The sequence below is a fragment of the Callithrix jacchus genome, chromosome 16 (assembly GCF_049354715.1).
Source record: "Callithrix jacchus isolate 240 chromosome 16, calJac240_pri, whole genome shotgun sequence".
Classification (NCBI taxonomy): Eukaryota; Metazoa; Chordata; class Mammalia; order Primates; family Cebidae; genus Callithrix; species Callithrix jacchus.
In genome coordinates, this window is record NC_133517.1 from 31,493,750 (window position 1) to 31,516,808 (window position 23,059).

The 23,059-nt window shown below is 40.7% G+C and overlaps 1 long non-coding RNA gene across 1 annotated transcript; it reads left to right on the plus strand.

Annotated features, from left to right (window-relative positions):
* Window positions 1-4,272: 4,272 nt before the first annotated feature.
* LOC118148570 (uncharacterized) lies at window positions 4,273-21,786 on the plus strand. Its single transcript, XR_008476983.2, has 3 exons — window positions 4,273-4,365; window positions 6,383-6,450; window positions 20,910-21,786. It is a non-coding gene; the product is annotated as an uncharacterized LOC118148570 (long non-coding RNA).
* The last annotated feature ends 1,273 nt before the right edge of the window (window positions 21,787-23,059 follow it).

Below are 23,059 nucleotides of genomic sequence, written 5' to 3' on the forward strand. Positions count from 1 at the left end.
TGGGCCCACTGTGTCCAGTGGCCGTGGCAACAAAGCATCCTTTGTAGCTCACAAAATTGACACTAACTAGTCTCCATAGTGGGAATGCAGCTTCTCCTAACCAAGTCCTCTTGCTTAGGCCTATATTCTCAATCCTCTGCATTTAACAAACACAGTACACTCAGAGTTCCCTCAAAGATATTGATGAACATCACAGGGGAACAGATGAACTGATGGTAACAGGCAACAACATTGGTTTCATTGTACTGCCCTGTTCAAGGAAGTAATTACCAGCTCTTTGGACACAAATACTGCCTAGGTACTCTTTCTTTCTTACTTTCTTTCCTTTTTATATTTTTTCTTTGAGACAGAGTCTCGCTCTGTTTTCCAAGCTAAGTGGAGTGACACAATCACTGCTCACTACTGCCTCAAACTCCCATGCTTAAGTAATTTTCCTGCCTTGGCCTCCCAAGTAGCTGGGACTACAGGTAGGCACCACTACACCCAGCTAAGTTTTTATTTTTTTGTAGCAGTGAGGTCTCACTATGCTGCCCAGGCTGGTCTTGAACTCCTGGACTCAAGCGATCCTCCTACTTTGGCCTCCCAAAGTGCTGGGATTACAGGCATGAGTCACCACACTTGGCCTGCCTAGATCCTCTTTCCCCCATGACCTTTTCCCCAACATTTTCTTTCCCTCTGATGAGTAGGCTGCAGGTTTGGTTTTATATTTTCCCTGATATTGGGAACAATTTTCTGTCTTGTTTCTCTTTGTCATTAGTTCAAGGTTGTTTCTGATTTTCATAAGCCATTTCGTCACATTTTGTTTGTCCTCTACCTATGCATACTGCCCTATGACATCCCCCATCAATGATAGTAGTTAAAATAACAGAAATAGAAAGAATTGGTTGAGAAGTCCCTGTATGCCATGTGCTATTCTATGTGCTTTCTATGGATTAACTCATTTTACTTGCCACAGAAGCCTTATGAGGAAAGCAGTATTATTATTCCTGTTTTAAGATGTGGTAACTGAGCCAAAAAATTAAAAAGTTAACTAATTGCCAAGGGAGCAGTAGAGCCAGGATTTGAACCCATGCAGTCCAGCTCTAGAGCTCATGTGCTCCATCACTGTGCTACAGAGACTCTGTCTATCCATTCATGAGTGCTATGTCCATCTCTCTACATATTCTCATAGCTATTCCTTCATCTATTCATTTGTCCTATAAACATGTATTGAATAGCCATACTCCAAGCTTATTGCTCAGTACCAAGAGTGAGACCATAAGCAAAATATAAACCCTAAAATAATTACATTTTTAGAATAGTGAGGTGGACAAGTACTCAGGTAACTTGAATGTATAACAGTTTCACAGTAGACTGTCTTAAATGTCTACCTTGTCAGTGGCATTCTACTCTGGAAACTTTCTTTTCCCATTGCTCCTGTTAAAGGGACAAGCCTCAATGCCATATCATAGCACATTGCTACCCACTGGCCACAGATGATTGGAACAGAGTGGACACATGACCTATGACCTACCAATGCAATGAATATAAAATCACAAATTAACTCTTTTAGGGAATTTGAACTGAGAGACACAGTGGAAGTAGGTTCTTGAACAGGAAGGATGGGGTTGGAATTTTGGCAGCAGACTCACAAGTTGAGGAAACTCTGATGTAGCAAAGGCTCTGACACGGGGCAAACCATGGTAGCCTCTGGACAATTAAGGACTTGCCTTGATGCCAGGGAGACAGCCTCTGGGCTGAGGGTGATAGGAGATGGTTAGATGTAGCTCAGAATTCTAAAAATAATCCCCACGAGTCACAAAAGAATATCAGTCTTATTACTGTGTGCCATAACTAATAACTGTGGGAAAAGGTTCTGAGAAATGGCCTCAGGGACAAATGAAGGTGCCTGTAAATGACAAAGGAGGCTGGTGGCCTTCAGACAGATTTTTTTTTTCAAGCTAAATCTCACTGAGTCCCCTACCATAAAGCAGACAAAATAACAGATGTTCTGTTACAAGCAAGGGCCAAGGCCATGGGGTACCTTTTCCTTTCCATACAAGGTGGAGTGTGTCCACAGGAGTTGTGTTACTTGAAGGATTTGTTGGGAGTTCTTGATCAGAAGAGTATAGGTTAAGAGGAAGGTTTTCACCATAGACTGGCAGTGCCAGAGCTCCTGGGGGCCCAAACTGGGGCAGCACAACCTCCAGGAATCCTACAGTGGCCCCAAGGTGAGGGGCTGAGGGCAGAGTGAAGGGCAGGAAAAGGGCAAAGATGCCTGTTACTTTGAAGAAAGGGCTGCGTCTAAGTTTTGTTTTTGTTTTTTTGTTGTTGTTGTTGTTGTTGTTTGTTTTTTGTTTTGAGAGAGTTTCGCTGTTATTACCCAGGCTGGAGTGCAATGGCACGATCTCAGCTCACCGCAACCTCCACCTCCTGGGTTCAAGCAATTCTACTGCCTCAGCCTCCCGAGTAGCTGGGACTACAGGCACGTGCCACCATGCCCAGCTAATTTTTGTATTTTTAGTAGAGACAGGGTTTCACCTTGTTGACCAGGATGGTCTCGATCTCTTGACCTAGTGATCCACCCGCCTTGGCCTCCCGAAGTGCTGGGATTACAGGCTTGAGCCACCGCGCCTGGCCATGTCTACGTTTTTTATCTGCATTCAGTTACTCTCAGAGGTTCATGTGATCTTCAGGTCTTTATCACCCAGTTAGATGGTCTTCTTAGCACACTGGATGGCACAGTTGGTTCTAATCTTGATTTAGCATGACTTGAGCTTTGCAGTGTCAAATAATGAATTCTAAGGCAGTTCTTAGCCTCCATTTAATTCTGAGTTTCTATATTGGTATGAGATGTCCAATGTTTATTAAAATATTGAACTAATTTGAAGTAATTATAATGAAGTAATTGGTTACATCAGGATTGTCATAGAATTGAGATCAAAATGTTGCTAGTTAGTGGGAGAGGAGCTCCATTCCTCTGCTGCAGGAAATTTTAGGCACAATATTTATTTAAGTGATGGAATGAATAAAAAATTATTTAACAATATTTCTTCCACATCATATCTGTCAACATAAATAGACCAAGACCTTTGGAGTTAGACAGACACAGGTTCCATGAATTCTGGAATTCTAGCTTACAATGACTGATAAATGCAGGCATGCTATTTAAATCCCCTCAATTTTAGAAACTGATTCTAAAATAAAGAGGATAAAACCCAGTTCTTAGGATGGTTATGTAGATCCGGAGGTAACATGGGCAAGCAGTGAGTTAACTGCCTGGCATACAATGAGGACAGGTGAATGTTCAATTAAATACCTAAATGCAAGTTAGTTCACTTCTTATCTCAGTTTTCTCATTTAATTAATATATAACAATTATACAGCTTTGACAGGTTTTTGAGGGACCAAATGAAATAATGCATGTAGGAACTCAGCCCTCATGATAGTGACATGAAATAGAATCAAGGTTTTGGAATGAATAACCCGAAATGTAACAAAAAGGGGCAAAACTGAAATCCGAGAAGTTGTTAAAAGGAGCATTTTCTTCCTCTTTGTAAATCTTAAAACAAAACAAAACCACGAAACCATTTTATGAAACAGTCAATTTGTAGGGAAACTTGAGTAGTTAACAAGAAAACTGTGGGTGACTTTTTTTTTCAGGTTTGGGGCCACAGCTTTGTCCTCCTGGCAGACAAGCTTCCAGGGACACTGGAGCCCTGGCCCCAATCCATCCAGATGCTTGGGCAGCTACGTCAGTAGGAGTCATCCCTCCCGCATGAAGCTGACTCTGAATTCTCTCTGTCTGTGTTGGTTCGTCTATTGGGACAATACAGACTTGATCTGTGTAATTTGTTCTCCATAGTAAATATTATTTTAGTGCTGCCTACCAAAGCCAGTTCAAGAGGAATTGCTTCCAATATCCAAACTTCATGTTTCTCCTTTCCTTTAATGAGGCTGTTAATCATTTATTTGTAGGTTCATTGACTTATTTTGGTTAGTGTGGAGTAATTAGAATCTGACTTTAGGTATTTGAAGTAGCCTATAATAAAAGACACATACAGGAAGAGACCATTTAAATAAATATTAAAAAAAAAAAAGGTTGATGAATTTAGGGATAGGTAGAGAATGCAGAGAATTTAGTGAATACTACTAAATAAAGTATGAAAAAGTATCAAATCATCAGGCACTATGCAAATACAGCTGTGTAATATCTGCAGTTTTGCATTTTGGTTAGTGTATCATCACATAGTTTTTCATACATTTCCTAATGCCATATTTTTTATTTTACAGAATTTTTTTTTTTTTTTTGCTTTAACACCACAGAGTTTACAGCTACTACAGCAGCTATAAGAAACAAGGAAGATGAAAACATGGAAAGAAGAGGTAAAACAGTAGGAGAGAAGGAAAAACCCGAAAACAAGAGTAACTTATTGTCTATTACTGTCTGGTCTCAATTTAGTTATCAAAATAACATGTTGGTTGGGAAGAAATGGTCCGTAAATGTATGGACCATTCAACAAATTTGTATTCAACAAATTCTAGACATCAGAATGAAGGTCTAGCAGTTTCAGGCTGGATGCTAGATACAGTGATAAAGGATATTCTCTTGTTTGGCCCCCAGAACTGCACTGAATAAGGTAGCCACTGTTCATATGTGACCATTTAAATCAATTACCACTGAATAACACTAACAATTTAGTTCCTCACATTAGCTAGATACGGCATCTACTGTAAACAGAGAACTGGGTGCTAGAGACAGAAATAGTTTTTGTTTTTAATTATGAGAGGCACTTTGGTAATGAAAGACCCACAGGCGTATGTCAAAGGTATCTGGATTTGAATCCTGACTCTGTGACTTACTAGCTATATGACTTTGACTTATTTAAGTTATACCCTCTGAGCCTCAGTTTCTTCATCTGTAAAATGGGACTAACAATACCTACACTGTTAGTGAGAATCTGCTATGATAATTATAAATTCCACACCAGCAGTTACCTAGTAGACTGGTGCAAGGTAGATGACGATGATGGTGATAGTGGTGGTGGTGATGGTGATGGAGGAGGAGAGAATTCAAATTCTATCATCAGAATGCTTTTTGTATTACTATTACAGCATTTTGATCATCTTCCAGGAAATAGATGTGTTTTCTTTAGTACAACCCTGGTAGGAAACATTCCCTTTTTAATATCTTTCTACTGTCTCCATAGCAAATATCATCCCTCCATGACACAAATCACTTTGATGACTCCATATACTTAGGTTATTGCCCCTCCTTTCCTTATCTTTTAGGATGAATCTGAAAACTTAGTAAATAACTTATAAGGTTTGAAGGCACCACAGCCCAAGAGTCAAAACCTGTACTTGGCAGCAAATCTTGTATCAGTTTACTCATGACAGGGCATCCTTAAGTGAAAAACTCCAGTCTCTAGCTGGAACTTTGAGAACCAGTGAGTAGTTACTGGGAATGATTTTAGGGGCATGAACAAAAGTGCTCCTCCTGAGACTATCTCTGATCATGTCTTTTCTCTTTTCCTGACTTCTTTCAAACAAGACATTGCTTTAAATTCCCCTATCTGTGAGAAGCTAAAACAGTCACTCCTTTGGAGGCCAACGCACCTGCAGCTGTTCTGTTTTCTTCTGCCACACCAGCCATTGTGCAACATCTGGATAAGTAGCTACAACACAGCGTCTTTTCCTGTCTTGGGGCTCAGCCTCCCATGGACCAAAGGGTCAAGTGTTTTGCTTAATTCCATGGTCTCCTCTGCTGTCTCTTCCATCAGTGCTGTCATTTCCCCAGTTGGAGAGATGATGACTAGTCTGGACAATAGGTCTGCCATAAGAGAGTCTTTGCCTGGGGTATAGATTACTCATAAATCATATCTTTATAACAGTAATAACATTCCCTGTCGTCTAGCAGGTGCGTTGCCTGGTGGTTTGTGATCTGTCTGGACAATCAGGCTTCTGCCAAATGCATATTTGTGGAACTCTCGTAGTGTACATATCACTGCCAATATTTTTTTTCTTGCTTGCTCAAGCAGACTTGTTTTCCAGCCAAAGCCAGCATTAGAGATGTGCACGTGACTACTGAACAATCCAATTGCTTGCCAAGAATCTCACTATAGATTCTCACTGGCCTTGTGCATTATTAGACAGTGATTTCATTAGTGCCAAAGAAGTTTAAATAGAGGAGAAAAGCAACTCACATTTGCTAGGCACCTATAATGTGCCAATCACTGTGCTAGCTCTCTCTCCCATATTTATTTCATCTTCCCAACCAACCTCATGAATAAGATTTTTTTTCTTTTCTTTTTTTTTTTTTTTCCTGAGACAGTGTCTTGCTCTGTTGTCCAGACTGGAGTACAATAGTGCTAACATGCTCACTGCGGCCTCAATCTTCCAGGTTCAAGAAATCCTCCCACCTCAGCCTCCCGAGTAGCTGAGACTACAGGCATGCACCACCCCACCCAGGTAATTTTTTATTTTTAGTAGTGATAGGGTCTCACTGTGTGGCCCTGACTGGTCTTGAACAACAAAAGGACAATAAATCTGCTATAAGTGAGTTGGCCTGGGCTCAAGCAGTCTTCCCTCCTTAGCCTCCTGAAGTGTGGGATTATAGGTGTGAGCAGCCAGGCCTAGTCTTAGATACTATTATATCTTTAAGATCATCTCACAGATGAGGAAACTGAGGCTAAAGTTTAATGGAAACACTAGTAGTTTTTGAGCCCTGATTCCAGGCACAGTGATAAAGGACATTATCTCATTTAGTTTCTCTCCTTTCTTTCTCTTTCTTTCTTTCATTTTCTTTCTTTCCTTCTTTCTTTTCTTCCTTCCTTCCTTCTTTCCTTTTCTTTTTTCAGAGTTTTGCTCTTGTGGCCCAAGGTAGAGTGCAGTGGTGCCATCTCAGCTCACTGCAACCTCTGCCTCCTGGTTCAGGTGATTCTCCTGCCTCAGCCTCCTCAGCAGCTCCTCAGCCTCCTACAGACACCCGCCACCATGCCTGGTTAATTTTTGTATTTTTAATAGAGGTGGGATTTTACCATGTTGGCCAGGCTGATCTTGAACTCCTGACCTGAGGTGATCCACTCACCTCAGCCTCCCAAAGTGCTGGGATTACAGGCATGAGCCACTGTGCCTGGCCTCATTTAGTTTCTAGAGCTGTCCAATAAGATAGATACTCACTAATCACATATAGCTAAGTTTAAATGTATTACATAGATTCAAATGAAATAAAATTAGAAAATTGAGTCTGTGAATTACATTAATCATGTTACAAGGACTCAATAGCTACATGTGTCTAGTGGCTACTGTTCTGGACTATGCAGGTGTAAGACATTAGTGCCATTTCCAAAAGTTTTATGAATCAGTGCTACCCCAGAGCAATGCTATAAGGTAGGTACAGGTATTACAATATCCATATTATGAATGAGTAGATGGAGGCTTTGGGGGTGTTATGTAAGTTGCTAAATGAAGGTAACAGAGCTAGTGAATTGGATTCAGGCCTGAACCTAGTTCCGAAGCCTTGTGCTTGGGCAAAAGCCTATTCTTTGCACTCAGTGACTTACCTAAGGTCATCTCACTGGTAGGGGATAGTGTGGGGCTTCTAGGCAGTAGCCTCCCTGAGAATTCAGGATAGCTTTTGTAGCCTCACTGCAGACCCTTTCCCACAAGCTTCTTGGCATTGTTAGGCATGCAGTCTACATTCCTGGCATTTCCTTGATCTGGTTTCACTACTGGAGTCAGCAGATGCCCCAGGCTCCTTGCCTCCATGGTTATGTGCATGAGCTTCTCTGAGTGTCTCTTGCCCATGCAGGAGCCCATCTTGCATTCACTCTCATGGTGTTATTTCTGTCCACATGGGGCTGTGCTTTCCTTCCCCACCTGCCCTGATCACCTGTCAGGGTTGGTGCACTTAGCCTGCAGTCTCCCCCAGGGGCTTTATTATTCTCTGAATGATCTTGGAGGCTTACTCAATCTCAAATAGTAGTCTGAGTCTGTGACTCTGACATGCTCTGGGGACCACAAAGGGTATAGAGCAAAACGGTCTTTCGTCAGCTAGTGTGCAAAATTCTTTTTCTGGCTCAGGACCCAAGACCTCCTCCATGGCTCAGAAGATGCTTGTGGAAGGTGGCCAGGTTTCCTCCTCTAACTCTGGCCTTGGGCCTCTCTTTTTCTTCTCAGGACTATTGAACTTACTCCAATCTCTGAATTTTTCTGAGATTTCTAAAAGTCACAAAGGATGTACAGCAGGATCAATGTCATCTGTTGAGTGACCCTGACATATCAAAGTTCTTTACTAGACAGTTTGGGAAAAACAATAATGCTTCTTCAGCACTTACAGTGTGTCAGGGACTCTAATGAATACTTCATGTGCATTTTTTCAATGACTCTTCACAAAATCCTCAAGTGACATATGCATTACGATCTCCACTAAACAACTAGAAAATCAAGGCACAGAAACTTAATTTGCTTGAGGTCACACAGCAAATTTGGGAGTTAATTGGGACTAATACTTTTTTTCTTTGAGACAAGATCTCACTCTCTTGCCCAGGCTGGAGTTTAGTGGTGCAATCTCAGCTCACTACAACCTCCACCTCCCAGGCTCAAGCTATCTTTCCACTTTAGCCCCCCACGTAGCTGGGATTACAAGTGCATGCCACCACACCCAGATAACATTTTTATATTTTGTAGAAATAAAGTTTCACCATGTTGCCCAGGCTGGTCTTGAACTCCTGGCTTCAAGTGATCCACCCACCTCAGCTTATCAAAGTGCTGGGATTACAGGCATGAGCCACTGTGCCCAGCCGGGATTCATATTTATAATCAATATGTTGCATTGCCTTCTGTCATTTGCTCTAATTCTATATATGTAAGAAGTCATTGTCCATAATTGACTGATGAAAAAAACCAGTCTCTTAGAAATTAAGCAATGTTGTCTAGGACATAAACAATAAATAGCTAAGCTAGAAATCACCATGGTAACATGAATATCTATTTTAGCTTTTTTTAAAAGAGATTGGGTCTCCCTATCTGTCATCCAGGCTGAAGTACAGTGGTGTAATCAAAGCTCACTGCATTTAAAAACTCCTGGGCTTAAGTGATCCTCCTGTATCAGCCTTTCAAGTATGTGGGACTACAGGCATATGCCTCCACACTAAACTAATTTTTTTTTTATTTTTGGAGAGATGGAGTCTCCTTACGTTGCCCAGACTGTTCTCAAATTCCTGGCTTCAGGTGATCTCTTACCTTGGTTTCTCAAAGTCCTGGGATTACAAGCATGAGCCACTACACTTAGCTATATTTTTGCCTTTTTTTTTGAGACAGAGTACTCTGTCACCCAGGCTGGAGTGCAATTGCATGATCTCGGCTCACTGCAACCTCTGCCTCCTGGGTTCAAGCAATTTTCCTGTCTCAGCTTCCTGAGTAGCTGGGATGACAGGTGTGTGGCATCATGCCTGGCTAATGTTTGTATTTTTAGTGGAGACAGGGTTTCACCATGTTGGGCAGGCTGGTCTTGAACTCCCAACCTTGTGATCTACCCGCCTCAGCCTTCCAAAGTGCTGGGATTACAGGTGTGAACCACCATGCCTGGCCTATTTTAGCTATTTTTACAAGTCCTATTTGAAATAATTCACCTTGATAGTAAAGAGATATTTTAAGAATAAGGTAAGAAGTGCTTTGTGAAATTTAAACCACTCTACAAATATAAGGTACCCTTTTTATGTAACAAACTTGTAATTAACTTCTTGATCAATTCTTTAAATTACTCTTACCAATGACTTTTGCTCTAATAAGTGTTGAAAACCCAATAAAAGAAAACAGATTAATCAGTAAGGATTAAGTTGAGATGCATTAATGTAACAATGTGGCTAAAACTCAATAGAAGGTCACTTCTCTCTTGTGAAACAGAAATTCAGAAGTGAAAAGTCCAGGGCTGGTGTGGGCATTTTCTTTGTGGCCCTCATTTTCACAGTCCAAGATAGCTGCTAGAATTAGGGCCACCATGTCCATGTTGAATGCAGCTGGATGACAAAAGAAAAAAAAATGCTTGAACCCGGCAGGCGGAGGTCGCTGTGAGCCAAGGTCAAGCCACTGCACTCCAGTCTGGATCACAGAGTGAAACTCCATCTCAAAAAAAAGAATAGATACTTTTCCTGTAATTAAGACTTTACTTCCTGTTAATAATACTACATTTCTATTTATACGTATTATACCATTGGGAGCCTAGAAAATGGATTCTTTTGGCCGTGTGGGAATATATCCAGCTAAAAACCAAGGTTCTGCTTCTAAGGAGAAAAGCAAAAATAGAAGTGGGGTAGAAAACTACCCTTTCTGCCATAAGAGCTAATTTCTAGAATAGACTAAAATTAATTACGTTAATCTACTAGTTAATTTAGGCTATCATCTCTTTTCGGATCACTTCCCAGTCTGGTTTTTCTCGATAAATCAGTAAAAAGGTCTTCAATGCTTCATGGAACAATCTCCTTTATTTGGATCTTGGAAACCACAAAAATCACATGTAGTTTTTCCTTTTCCTTATTCAACATCCCATGCAGAGACTTTGCAGATCCATTTTCCTCTAAAAATGATCTTGGAAAATCATATCATCCTCTTTGTATTTTCTATTGGAAATACCTATTGGTATTTCCCAATTTTGACTTCAACAGTGTTTTTGTTTGGAGGCAGACCTCGTCTCTCTCGCATTATTTGATTCTGATGTCCGGATTGCCACCATTAAATTTGGGTTTGGCAGGATTGGAGTATTAGTGAGATGTCAACTCCAACTTCTGCGCAGGTCTTCACTTTAGGCCATCATCATCTAATAATGTAGAGCAGCAGTATTGCTGAGCAGAGATCTTGAGAAAGCATTTTAATTACATTCAGTTAAAATTGCAATTGTTGGAATTGCCTTCTCTGAGGCTTGGTGTCCTGACCTTTCATATAAGGGAGTTGGGTGTTCACTTAGAAGATCCATGAGGTCCCTTTCAGCTCTGAGTTCTATAGTCTCCTTAGCCCCATAGGAGTGGGACCCAGGAGAGCCAACAGCTGAAGTGTAGGGGCCAGAAGTAAAGGGCCTGGCATTAAAGGGAAGGTTGGAAGAAGCCAAACATCTTTATGATTTCTGCCAATCCAATCGAACGTTTTCTACTCTGAACTTTAATCAATCATGCTTGAGGGTAGAAAAAAGGGGCAGGTATCTCTTCCTTCCCCTAACAAGAGGAAAGAGCTTGGAGGGCAAGCATGTGTGAGCATCCCTTTGGATGAGTGAGATGAGGAACACGTCTCAGAGCTGCCCTTCTGGACCTCCCTCTATGTCTCTGCCTTGCTTCTTCTTAATCTACATTCCTGACACTTCTAGCTCCATCATTATATCTCAATGTTCCCCAGCGGTCTTTAATCCTCTTTTTGGTCTTCTCATTCAATACTCTCCCTCTTGTCTACCTGAGCTGCACACATCTGTATCTCCAGCCCAATGTTTTCTGTTGAGCTCCAGACTCATAAAGTAAGCTTCACAGATCTTACAAAATAATACATTGACAATGGACTCATTCCCTTCTCCACAAAACACACTTTTTTCCCAGTATTCCCAATTTCAAAAAAGTCTCCACCACCCTACTCAGCTGCCAAGTTCTGAAACCTGAGTCACTTGAGATTCCACCCTTTCCTTCCCTCCCACCCCTACTCCTCCCTTGGCCTGTCGGTGAGCAAGCTGTCTCACTTTTGTTCTCTCCTCCCCACCACCAAGGGCTCATCATTTTTATCCACATTAATATAATAACTTCACATCTTTCCCCTATAAAAGAAACTTCTATAAATGTCCGTTAATAATAGTAGTAGTAACAGCAGAAATAATCACCATCACTTTTTCTGCCTTGGGTACAAATGTTTTATACTTACTATCTTCAGTATTCCCAACAACCTTGCCATGTATTTATTATTTTACCCATTATACAGATGTGGAATCTAAGGCTTAGAGAAGCTAAACAATATCACCAATGTCATCACACTGTCTCCGCTAGCTTCAAGTCATGTTGTGAAGGACTTCTCGGTCTACCATATGTCCCTCTCCCATTGCCTTTCAGGAAAGAGTTTCAATCTTCCCAGCATGATGCTCATAGGTCTTGATGATCCAGATGCTGCTGCTTCTCAGCTTCGACTCCTGCCGCACTCTCTGTGCCACATTCTCTCAGAACCACCATCAGCTTCCAGACTTCCCCTGCCCTTGTGTGTCTACCACTTTTGTGCATGCTCCCCTTTGCCTGGGACAGCTTTCTCCATGGATCAAACTGCTCTAGAGCCACACATCCAATTCAAATATCCAAATGTCACCTCCTCATCAAAGCCTGACTGGCCTGCAGAGTCCATTGCTCCCACTGCCCCTTGAGTTAACCATGTTCATAGCATTTATTATTCCAGCTTTTCATTGCCTCCCCCCTCCTCCTTATAGCAATGATTCTTCTTTTTTACTAATCTTTCTCTTGAGCCTAGAACCATTGTGCCTAAAACATTTTGTGCTCAATAAAAAATAATAGTGATGATGATTTTTATGATGATGAAGACAAAATTGATGGCAATATAGCCAATATACCTGGGATTCTATCTTGTCTTTCATAAGCTTTTCCTAAGTCAACCTATCCAATCCTATGGCTCTTCATACTGATTTTTTATTGATGGCTCCAAAATGTTTGTCTCCAGCTCTGACTTCTCCCTTGACTGCCAGACAACTATATCCACTGCTTCCTTAATGCCTTCATTTGTTGATCTGATCTGCATCTGAACCTTAACATAGTTAGAATAGAACTTGGGGCTATTTGCTTCCCAAACTGTTACTCTTCCAGTCTTCTCCATTGCACGTGATGGCCCCATCTTTTACTCACTTGCTTTGGCCAACAACTGCAAAGAAGTACTATGTCTCTCGTACCCTACATCCAATTTATTAGTTAGTCCTGTTGGCTTTACTGCCTGTCAAAATAGTAATGAACCCTACATCCTCATTTCTCTCCTTATCACTGCTGCGATCCAAGTCTAAGCTGAAATCATCTTTTGTTAACCTGGTCATCCTATTTTCACTTTTTTATCCCACTCTACCATCCATTCTCCACACAGCAGCCAGAACAAACTTTCAATAACAGAATCAATCTGGTCATGTTATCACCCTTGCTTCAGATCCCCCCATGACCCCCCATTACATTTGAAACTAAAAGACACTTTTGTCCCTATCAGAATCTATAGGACATTGCAGCTTACTTCTCCAACCTAATTGTCACCACTGTTTCCTTCCACCAGGCTCTGGCTACACTGACTTACTTTCTCTCCGTTGAGCAAGATCAGCCAGTTCCTGCCTTGGGCCTAAGGACTTGCTATTTATTGTCCAGAATGCTCTTGCCCCCAGTCATTGCATGGTCAGCTCCTTCTGCCTGTTCTCTGCTCAGATCTCACCTCGTCAGAGTGGCCTCCCTGTGCACCCCACCCAAAATAGGCCCAATCCCACCATTGCTTTTTTACCCATAACCTTTATATTAGCTTCTTAGCAATGATCATTATCTGAAGTGATTATTATTTATTAATTTACATATTCATTCACTTTTTATTGTGTATTCTCAATTAGAATATTAACTCCACGAGAATAGGGACCTTAATCTGCCTTGTTTACTGGCAAGTCCACAGTAACTAGAACAATTATCCAGTGGATAAATAAATTAGTAGGAGCTCTAGCCTATGCTAGTTTTCCTTCTTTTTTTTTTTTTTTGAAACAGAGTCTCACTTTGTCACCTAGGCTGGAGTGCAGTGGCACAATCTTGGCTCATGGCAACCTCCACCTCCTGGCTTCAAGCGATTCTCTTGTCTCAGCCTCCCAAAGTGCTGGGATTACATGTGTGAGCCACTATGCCCAGCCAAATTTTTCAATTTCTGTGAAACTCAGGGTAATAAGACAGTGGTAAAGAGTTTGCAACAGCTTGGCTCATAATAAATGTATCCAAAATAACTTCAAAATGTCACTCAGTATATGCTTTTTAGATGGCTGGGCAGCTCAAGTTCTAATGTTTCACCTTGATTAGGTCTGAGAGAGACTTTTTTTCCAGATGTAGTCCTATACAATCCACTGATATGTCCTGAATTTGACTTTAGTGGCAAATTACTTGTCTGTGGATGATATTTCATGAAAATGTAAATATATTTTTGTATACACATATATATACAAGTATACATGTAAATAAATCTATTTTTATATTTTATGCATTAGATTATGTAAATCCCCTGAACCTCTTTATGATATTACCATAGTAAGGTCAACGAGAAATACCGGAGTAGAAGAAGCAAAATCTCTTTTGCTCCTTACTTTGGTGTGGCCTTGAAAGCCTCTCTTCAGGAAATCTACTGCACTGAACACTGATTCTCCAAAATAGTATATCGAAAAGATGATGGTATGATTCATGCACAACAGGGATAAAACTCAAAAACATCATTCTGAGTGAAAGAAGCCAGTCAGGAAAGAGTATGTAGAATGTGATTCCATTGACATAAAATTCAAAAATGAATAAAACTGACCTATGGCAACAGAAATTATAAGAGTGGTTACTTTTGAGAGCTTTGACTGAGAGAGGCCTAAGAGAAACTGTTCTTGTTCTAGGCAGTGGGAATATATATGTGAGGATTACATATGTGTGTGTAAATATACACACATATATACATATACATATATATACACACGCACACACACATATATATATAAATATTTGTCAATCCCTACACTTAAGGTCTGTGAAATTTACCCTTTGCAAATTATATCTCAGTCAATGAATAAAGCTAATAGTAGTATCCATTTAGCCACACTGACATCAGAACCTTAAAGGTTTTTATTATAAATTTTTTAGGCAAAATACAATTTTTAGGTTTCAGTGCAGGCTTTACTCTAGGCAAAAATCCCTTGAAAATATAAGATGATGGTTTCAGCACACCAAGTTGTACCCTTCCTGTTAAAAGGAAAACTCTACTTAAGCCTTTACATTTACTTGCTCCATGCCCTGTAGCTCTCAAGTACAATAGTGAATGTAAGCTACAATAAAAAGGTCATTTTCTTCTTTCAGCAACAGTAACACAAGTGGCTACATTTCCTGATTCTGGATTAAGCTCAAGATTTCAAATACAACTGGACTCGTTTCTGATTAGAAAGTTTGATATTTATCATAGACTTCCCTGTCTTCCATAATCAGTGTGAGAGAGATTGCAAAAAAGTAAACTGAAAGGGCCCATTCTTTTATTTAACAATTAACCCCATCTGGGTAAATAATACGGTGCGGTGCACTTGAGCCTTGCTGTTAGGCTCTGAGTTCAGAACTCAACACGGCTTCAAAGCAGCGTCCATGAACCGATGACAAGATGCTACAGAAATGGCTTTTTATGTGGACTATAATGCACATCTAGTGTTACATAGTACAGTAATGAGGAGAAGAGGGTTGTAAAGACAGAGAGGATAGAATGTCTGGAAGTACTTACCTGAGGGAAACACAATCTTGGTTTAGTTCAGGCCCTTAGGCCTAGAAGCACAGTATATGGTCTAGAAACTTGAATATTCGAAAACAATTTCACTAAGGTTGTAAGGTTTCCATCACAGGCAAATAAAAACAAATTCCCTGGCAGTCACCAAAGCAGTCAAGAGCTAAGATGCTTCAGAAAACCTGAGCTTCATTCCCTGTTTTATCAGATAATTTCATTATACAAAGGGGCATATATCTTTTAAAAGTATCAAACAGCACATTAGAACCGTGAAAGCCCATCAGTCAACAAATCCTTTTGATAAAGATCGATTGCTCCCTGAATAAGGGGAAAACACAGTCCAGGTCAATCTGTCAGCAAACGCATTCAAAAATCTATACTCTGAATTGAGACAAGAAACTCTAATAAACTGAGATTACTTCCCAAGAAAATATTTGGGTATCCCTACAAGCCTAGGCCCCACACCTGACTGCATTCACCATCCCGGGAAGAATAGGCCGAGTGACACACAGAGGTGTGCAGGCATCTTTGGTTACTTCTGAGAAGCAGGCGTCACCTGATTTCCACCCACCTGTATCACTTTTAGTAAATGGCACAGGAATGGAAATTAGTGGAGGAATCAGCTCAAGACTTGTCAGCTCCAATTTCCCAAGTGGGTTTTCTATTGTAATATGGGTAGTCTGAAGACTGCATGAGAAATCCAGGGTCTGGGATTAACTTGAGAGTAAACTGTTTGCAAAGCCTCTCAGGAACAAAAAGGATCTGTGCATCTAATTTCTGTTGGGTACAGATGTCTCTAGAGAGATGCTGGAGGAAAATAAAACATGGAGAACATAGATATGATCATCTTTGTGACCTAGAAAAAAATGGCTGTTTTTGTCAGTTAGTTGAGGCACTGTCTCTGTCTGCTAGGAAGTACCAAGGGGGTGTTCCTACTTACTGAACTCCTACTGTGTGTCCTTTGCAGTTTGCAACGATTATCTTACTTAATCCTGGGACAAGTCTGAAAGGCAGTATGAGGCCCATACTATAGGTGGTGTAGGAAGCCTCAGGAATTAGTGTCTCTTACTTAAGACATTAAACTAGCATCCACAGTGGCATTTGTTCCCATGTGTCCTGTGTATCAGGCCTGTCCACCAGAGTAACTGGCTTTCCCCTAAACTTCATGGTCCAGAGCCACACACTTGACATTCCAACTGACCTCCTTCTCAGTGGTTGAATTAATCTCTGGGGCAGGGGGAGTTTCCACACAGTAAAACAGCCTGGCTCAAGATGTCAGCCAGGTAAAGAAGAACTGGAGGAAGAAGCTGCACACTTAGAAAACCATAGACTGCATTCAAGGTTGGGCCCAGGCAGATGCCATGTGAGACCCTTGCCCAAGATGAATATCAGAGAACTTCTCTGTGTCCTGAAACCCAGATACACTGTTTAGAAGCAAAGGAGCATAATATTCTCCACCAAGATAGGCAGAGCTGTTCACAGACTGGATGGGTGGTCCGAAGCCAGGGATGAGGAGAGGGATAAGAGGCAGGGACTCTGTGATGGGGTCAGGTAGACTAACCACACCAGCTTGCCATCCAGCTTCCACCTGTCTTTACTCAAAGAAAAAGAGGTGACATAGATTTTGGAAGGATTGGTTTCAAATAAGAGCTCTCTGCCTTCAAATGCAACTGTGGGACTTGGGGCAAAGTAATTTACCCCACTGGGTGCCAGCTTTATTATTTGAACATTCAGGATAATAGCATTACCTGATGGGGGGAAAAAGTGAAGATTAAAAAGAGTAATACATAGGAAAACACCTAGCTAAGTGCCTTTAACAATAAGCCCTCAGAAGTCTTACGCTTCCCTGTTTCTCTTTCCATCCACTTCAGGAAGAATCAATTCTACAGTGACATTGGCTCTAAGGCTTAGTATAAGGAAATAAGTGTCAATCAGCTGGGCTGAGGAATTCAGACACAAGGTGTGATGCAGCCCACAGTGGTGGTAGTTCTGAGCAGCAGCCACTTGAGGAGACCCATCTTCCCCAGTCCCTGCAGAGCATGGAACATTATTGCTTAAGTGGGAATATCATTGGGACATTTTCCTTCCTTTCTGCCACTTTGTACCGTAACACAGAGAAGTCCTCTGATATTCATCTTGGGCAAGGGTCCCACATGGCATCTGCCTGGGCCCAACCTTGAACCCAACAGTGGTACCCAATCACCTGACTGTCATCTCACCCCTGAATGACAGCCACCATCCCTGCTTCTCACCCTCCAGTTCCTCATCCCAGTGCTCTGGGCCATCTCCTCTTGGTTGCACCTGAATTCCCATCTGGCTTTTCAATGACATGGTCATGTTTAAGTGCCTGGCTTGAGCTTGTAAGCCTAAGCATAAAGAGTGAAGAGGAGGACAGGGTATGCACACATGGAAGTAGAGGAGAGAACAGCATCTTATAAAGGAAAAATGAGATAATTTTACCCCTTTCTCCTCACCTTCCCTTAATAATTTTGTACAAAAGTAATTAAATGTGGAGTCTGGGATCTACCTTTCTTAAGTGACTTAAGGTAAGGACTTCTGGTAAGTCAGAGACTTCAATTTTCTATTAGGAAAATATGGAGTACCTTCTGTTCAAGCATTCCATGAGTCTGTTATTCTGTTTCATCCATCCATCCATCCTTAAAGAGAATGAAGAAAGCAAAAATAAGGGTTAGGAGGCTGCATAAGATGTGGCAACAGACTTGGAGTCCTTGGTTCAAGACAAGGGTCTGCCTCTAACTGGATATTTCTCAAGTGAGATACTTCATCTTTAGTCAGCCTCCCTTTCCCCACCTATACTGGGAGAACTGTTATCAGGTGACTTTCAAAGATTCTCCAAACTCCAATATTCTATATTCGATTCAATAAGTTCTCATTCTAGTACATAACCCATATTTTAGACCCTTTGCCAAGACAGAAACCTTTGTAGGCAAAGAAGTGTAAATTCTAGCAGGGATGAGTTTCCTGAAGCTTCTTAGTATTGCTGGTAGACAACAGAGGGCACTCTTGACATGTGTGCCCCTAAAGGGTCTCCAGAGACCCTCGGTGTGAATTGCCACTGCAGACAGATTTTTTTGGAGCTCCAGTTTTTATGGCACATTTCTGTAACGTTCTGTCCCATCAGCTTGCCTCTTGCTTGCTGAGCCATATTTAATCTCCATTTGTCCCTGGGTTCTCATTCATTAATTTACTAAACTCTGATATTTATCAGGAGTTAATATATAGGGGAATCTGGGGTCCATTCCCCTATATTCGAATTCTCATGCAAATACCTACACAGAGCTGATGTCCATCTCTCTTCTTCTCCCTCTTCCCTAAGCATATTCTTACTCCCTCTCCTACTTCTACCAGATTTTTTACCAGTAAAAAATTTTTACAAATTAAAAGAGAAATTTTGCCAAATTCAGCACCGTTTTACAAATTAAAAGAGAAAATCAAAATCCACAAACATGGTAGAAAGTCCCAAGGTTTGTTTCGTTGCAAATTTTCTTTCTCGTGTGTTCCTTTAAAGAATAAAATGTGATAAGATGTGTGAAAGAGTCTTTAGGAGAGATAAGTAACGAAGCTTTACTGACTAAAGTCAAGCAGATTACTGCAAAAATATTACATAAATCATCATCACCATGGCCATATTTTAAAGGAGAACTTTACTACTTTCTTTCCTCTCAAAAGCCTAATTTCTTAACTATGAAGCCTTATGGAAATGACTCTAAGTTATTAAATGCATTCAGAAAGGAAAAATCAATCCATATGCATAGAAGGCAGTTGGGAAATTTTGGCAGCAACAAGATTCAGGAAAGGTGGTGAGTGAGCACATTTTGGGTTAGCAGGCACATCTCTTAAAACTGTGTTTGTCCTTAAGTGGCACTATCTGCTTAGTGACCGGCAGGGCCAGTTGCATCTGGTCTTAACTCAGTTTGCCTCAGGGGAGTCACTTAACCTCAGATTCCTCAGGTCTAAAATGATGGGCTTAACTAGGCGTTATCTAGGCCCTCCTCTTTCTGGGTGTCTATGGGTGCTAAGAATTGACTGGCTGCTTGGTTTAGGCAAAAGGGGTGTCTTTGAAGTGGGGCAGGGCTGAATGCAAATCCCTACTTTGCCACTAACAGGAGGCCTGCCTTTGCTAATCTCAGTTTTCACATCTTTAGCATGGGGATAGACACACCTGCCTTTTGAGTTTTTTTCTGAGGATATAATGAGATAGCCCATGCAGGGACAAGCACACATAGAAAATGTCCAGTACAGGCTTGTCTATTGTAAAGCACATCTAACCTTGGTTTTAACTCATTTGCATGTTCTAACAGAGCTTACCAGTTATCCTATATGGGATTCATCTGTATGTAGTTAAGGGCAGGGGTATAGGTAAAGTAGGTAGGACTTTTAGTCTGAGGGTGCAAAACAGTGTCCTGGGTTTTTCCTACAGCAGAATCACGTGAGGTTTTCACAGTTCTATTCAGAAGTTTGTGCCTCTGGTGAAACAGCCATGAGACAGCAGTGGAAGCAATCATTCTGCAAGCAGCCTTCAGTGTTTGGCTTCCATTCAGCAAGAGCAACGAAGGGCTATCAACCTGTTGCTATTTAGTCCCTGCTTGCGGTTATTTTGCTTTATGAATCCCTTTGGACTTAAACAGGGACAGAGATTTGGAGAGTGAAACCTGAAGGTGGATTCTAGCACAGTTGAGAGCATCTGAACTTGAGGTGCAAGTAGCCTTTATTTAGGACATTTTAAAAATAATGTATTTAAATTGTGGGCATTAAAAGGCTGAAGAAAAAACTAAAAAGGTAAGACTATTTTGGGTTAAGCAAATGGAATCAGCCCGACCTGCTAGGCCATTTGCTTTGAACTAGTGAAAAAGACAAGAATGTGCGGTGGAAAATAACCTACTACATTTTGAAATATTTGTCTCTGAAGCAGTAATCATGCCTCTTTTAAATACAGATCATACCACCTAATATACAAACTGTATGACATTAGAGGGTGCCTGTAATTGCCCACGAAGATCTCATTTTCGAATGCACCTTTACCTTTATCTACAACTAGAATCAGTTGTCACTTACAGGTTAGAATGTACCTGACACACAACATATTATGTTATGTTTTTGATACTTTCAGCTTTGATTCTACTAGAGTGTTTCACTTTAAGAAAAAAGCACTTGGACAAATTCAGCACTACTTTTAGCAAAATAGTGTGGCAGCTTCAATCAGGGTTACAAATGATGTTAAAAGGCAGCAGCATTGAAAGGAAGTGTGGCCATAGGCCCCAACAAGGTGCCTTAATGGACCAGAGAGAAACTCAATGATTTTTTTTTTTGAGGTTGATATGTTCCCTGTATTTTTTTCTCTGTGATTCCAAGAGGAAATGCTTATAATTATTGACTCTCCATGTAATGATTATCACATTTTTTTATTTCAGAGCAAACACTCCTGGAAACACATTCCTTGTGGTAACCTGAAACCCTCCATGTGGGCAAGATTCTGATTGATTTCAGCAGAACAAAGAGACAATTTCATCTCATTTGAAACCCAGATGAAGTGCTCCATATTTCATTTTAAATTGGGAGTGATAATGGTTGGGTGGTCAGTACTTCAAGAGAAGAGGGGGAAAAGCCCAACAATATTGAGCAGTGCTAGTGTACAGTGGCTACTTTTCTGGGCTGGAACTGGTTAACTAAGAATTGAAAAGTCACCCTCTGGTAGCCTGAACAGGAACCTTCAGTCTGCAAACACTTATTCCCATCAACACTGCTCCAAGGAGGTGCCGAAACGCTGGGTGCCTCATTCTGATCTTGTGTCTGTCCTGGTATGAATTAACAGAGGGGAACAGGAAATGGATCGACACTGTTCATAAGTAAGGAGGCCAAGCAGGAGTGGGGGTCCTTCTGCTTTCAATCAAGAGAGAGGGTACAATCTGAGGCGTCATCAGTGCATCTCAACCATCGGTAAACCCAGGTTTCTGCAGGGAGCTGGGATTCTTTATGGATGGAATTACATACTTTGTGAGTGAGAATTATTTCTTGTATAGAATACCCATTCACTTACAGCAAAAATGTGGGTGGAGGGAAACAAATGGGACTGATAAATTTGGCATTGGCCCAACAGAGAAATCATTATTATCAACATCATTTTTATTAATATTATTTAATAGCAATTTTGTTTCCAATTGCCAATTTGGAAGACCCAGAGAAAGATACAAAATCATTGCCTTTCATGGAGATGTTTAGAATCCAGGAACTTAGAAGAAATTTATTCTCTGCCACTGGATTGTTTGTCTTGTAATAAACGCTGCTAGCCTTGCTTCTAATATTATTGACACTGATCCTTGCTTTGTTGACATCTTGGGTAGCTACTATTAAGGGTTAGGAAATAATTTGCTTAATTTCAATTTACTAATTCAATAAGCTTCCCTGTTTACTTTGCTTGCACAACATGTCTTTGAAAACCAGACGGTTAAGCCACTTCCTACTCCAGGAAAGATTTGTATGTGGGCATTTTGTCTGAATCAGAGAAGATAGACTTGTCCCAGGGTGGATGTGGTTAGACACATTGCTGAATAGGAGCAGAAGTAGGAAACTAGAAAACTGCCAACTCCCTCCCAAGTCACATCCTCAAGCATGGCAAAAGGATTCCACTGGAAATGAGTTTCATTGGTGTCTCACCAAAAAACACTCATATATATAAATGCGAGCACTAAAGCAGAAAATGTATTACTTTCTGTTATTTACCATTTTATTTAGTCATGTCTCAGTCTCTCTCCTCCTGTGTAAATCAGGGAAACTGCCTGCATTTTAAGGAGCATGTTGGAGATGAGATATGTCTTAAAACCTTATCTTTGTTGAGCAGTTTGATATTTTAGCATTAGAGCCACCAAGACACTAGCCACCTCATTGCTATAAATCATGTGTATTTGAAACTGATTACTATTTATTAAACTATGACATTTATGAAACAGATGTAGCTCTTCTTTCCTCTAAAAGGAACGTAACACAGTCACTTATCTAGAAACACAATTTAAGTGCCCACCAAGATATAAAAGGGGTCTGACTTCATCAAGATAATTCTCCAAGGCCTACTACCATGATATCCATCTGATGCACACTAGGAATTCAATAAATATTTGGCAGATGAATTATTTGTGTAGACTGCTGCCACAACATTCAATTGGCTCTAAGTAAATACTTCATGTACTCAGAAAATATCTAACCCCATAGGTGCATCTATATAAAGCCAAAACTGCACTTAAAAGAATTCACACCAATTCTTAGACTATTTTTAAGCAAAACTGATGGACTGTTTATTTCTCAACCAGCCCTCTGCCCCAGTTTTCAGGGTTTGTGTTTGTGTCTATAAACATAGGCCTGGGGCAGCATTTCCCATTAGTCATTTACATTTTGTTTGTATTCATTTTTTTTTAAGGAGAATATTTTTCTCTTGTAGTCCATGAAGTTTGGTCATTTCCATTTCAAACTGATCATAACAGTATGATTAGAGAAGAATATCCAGGCAAATTTTATTTGACCAGCCAAAAGATCAGTCTAACGTAAAGAGGAATTTTCTTGATTCTGG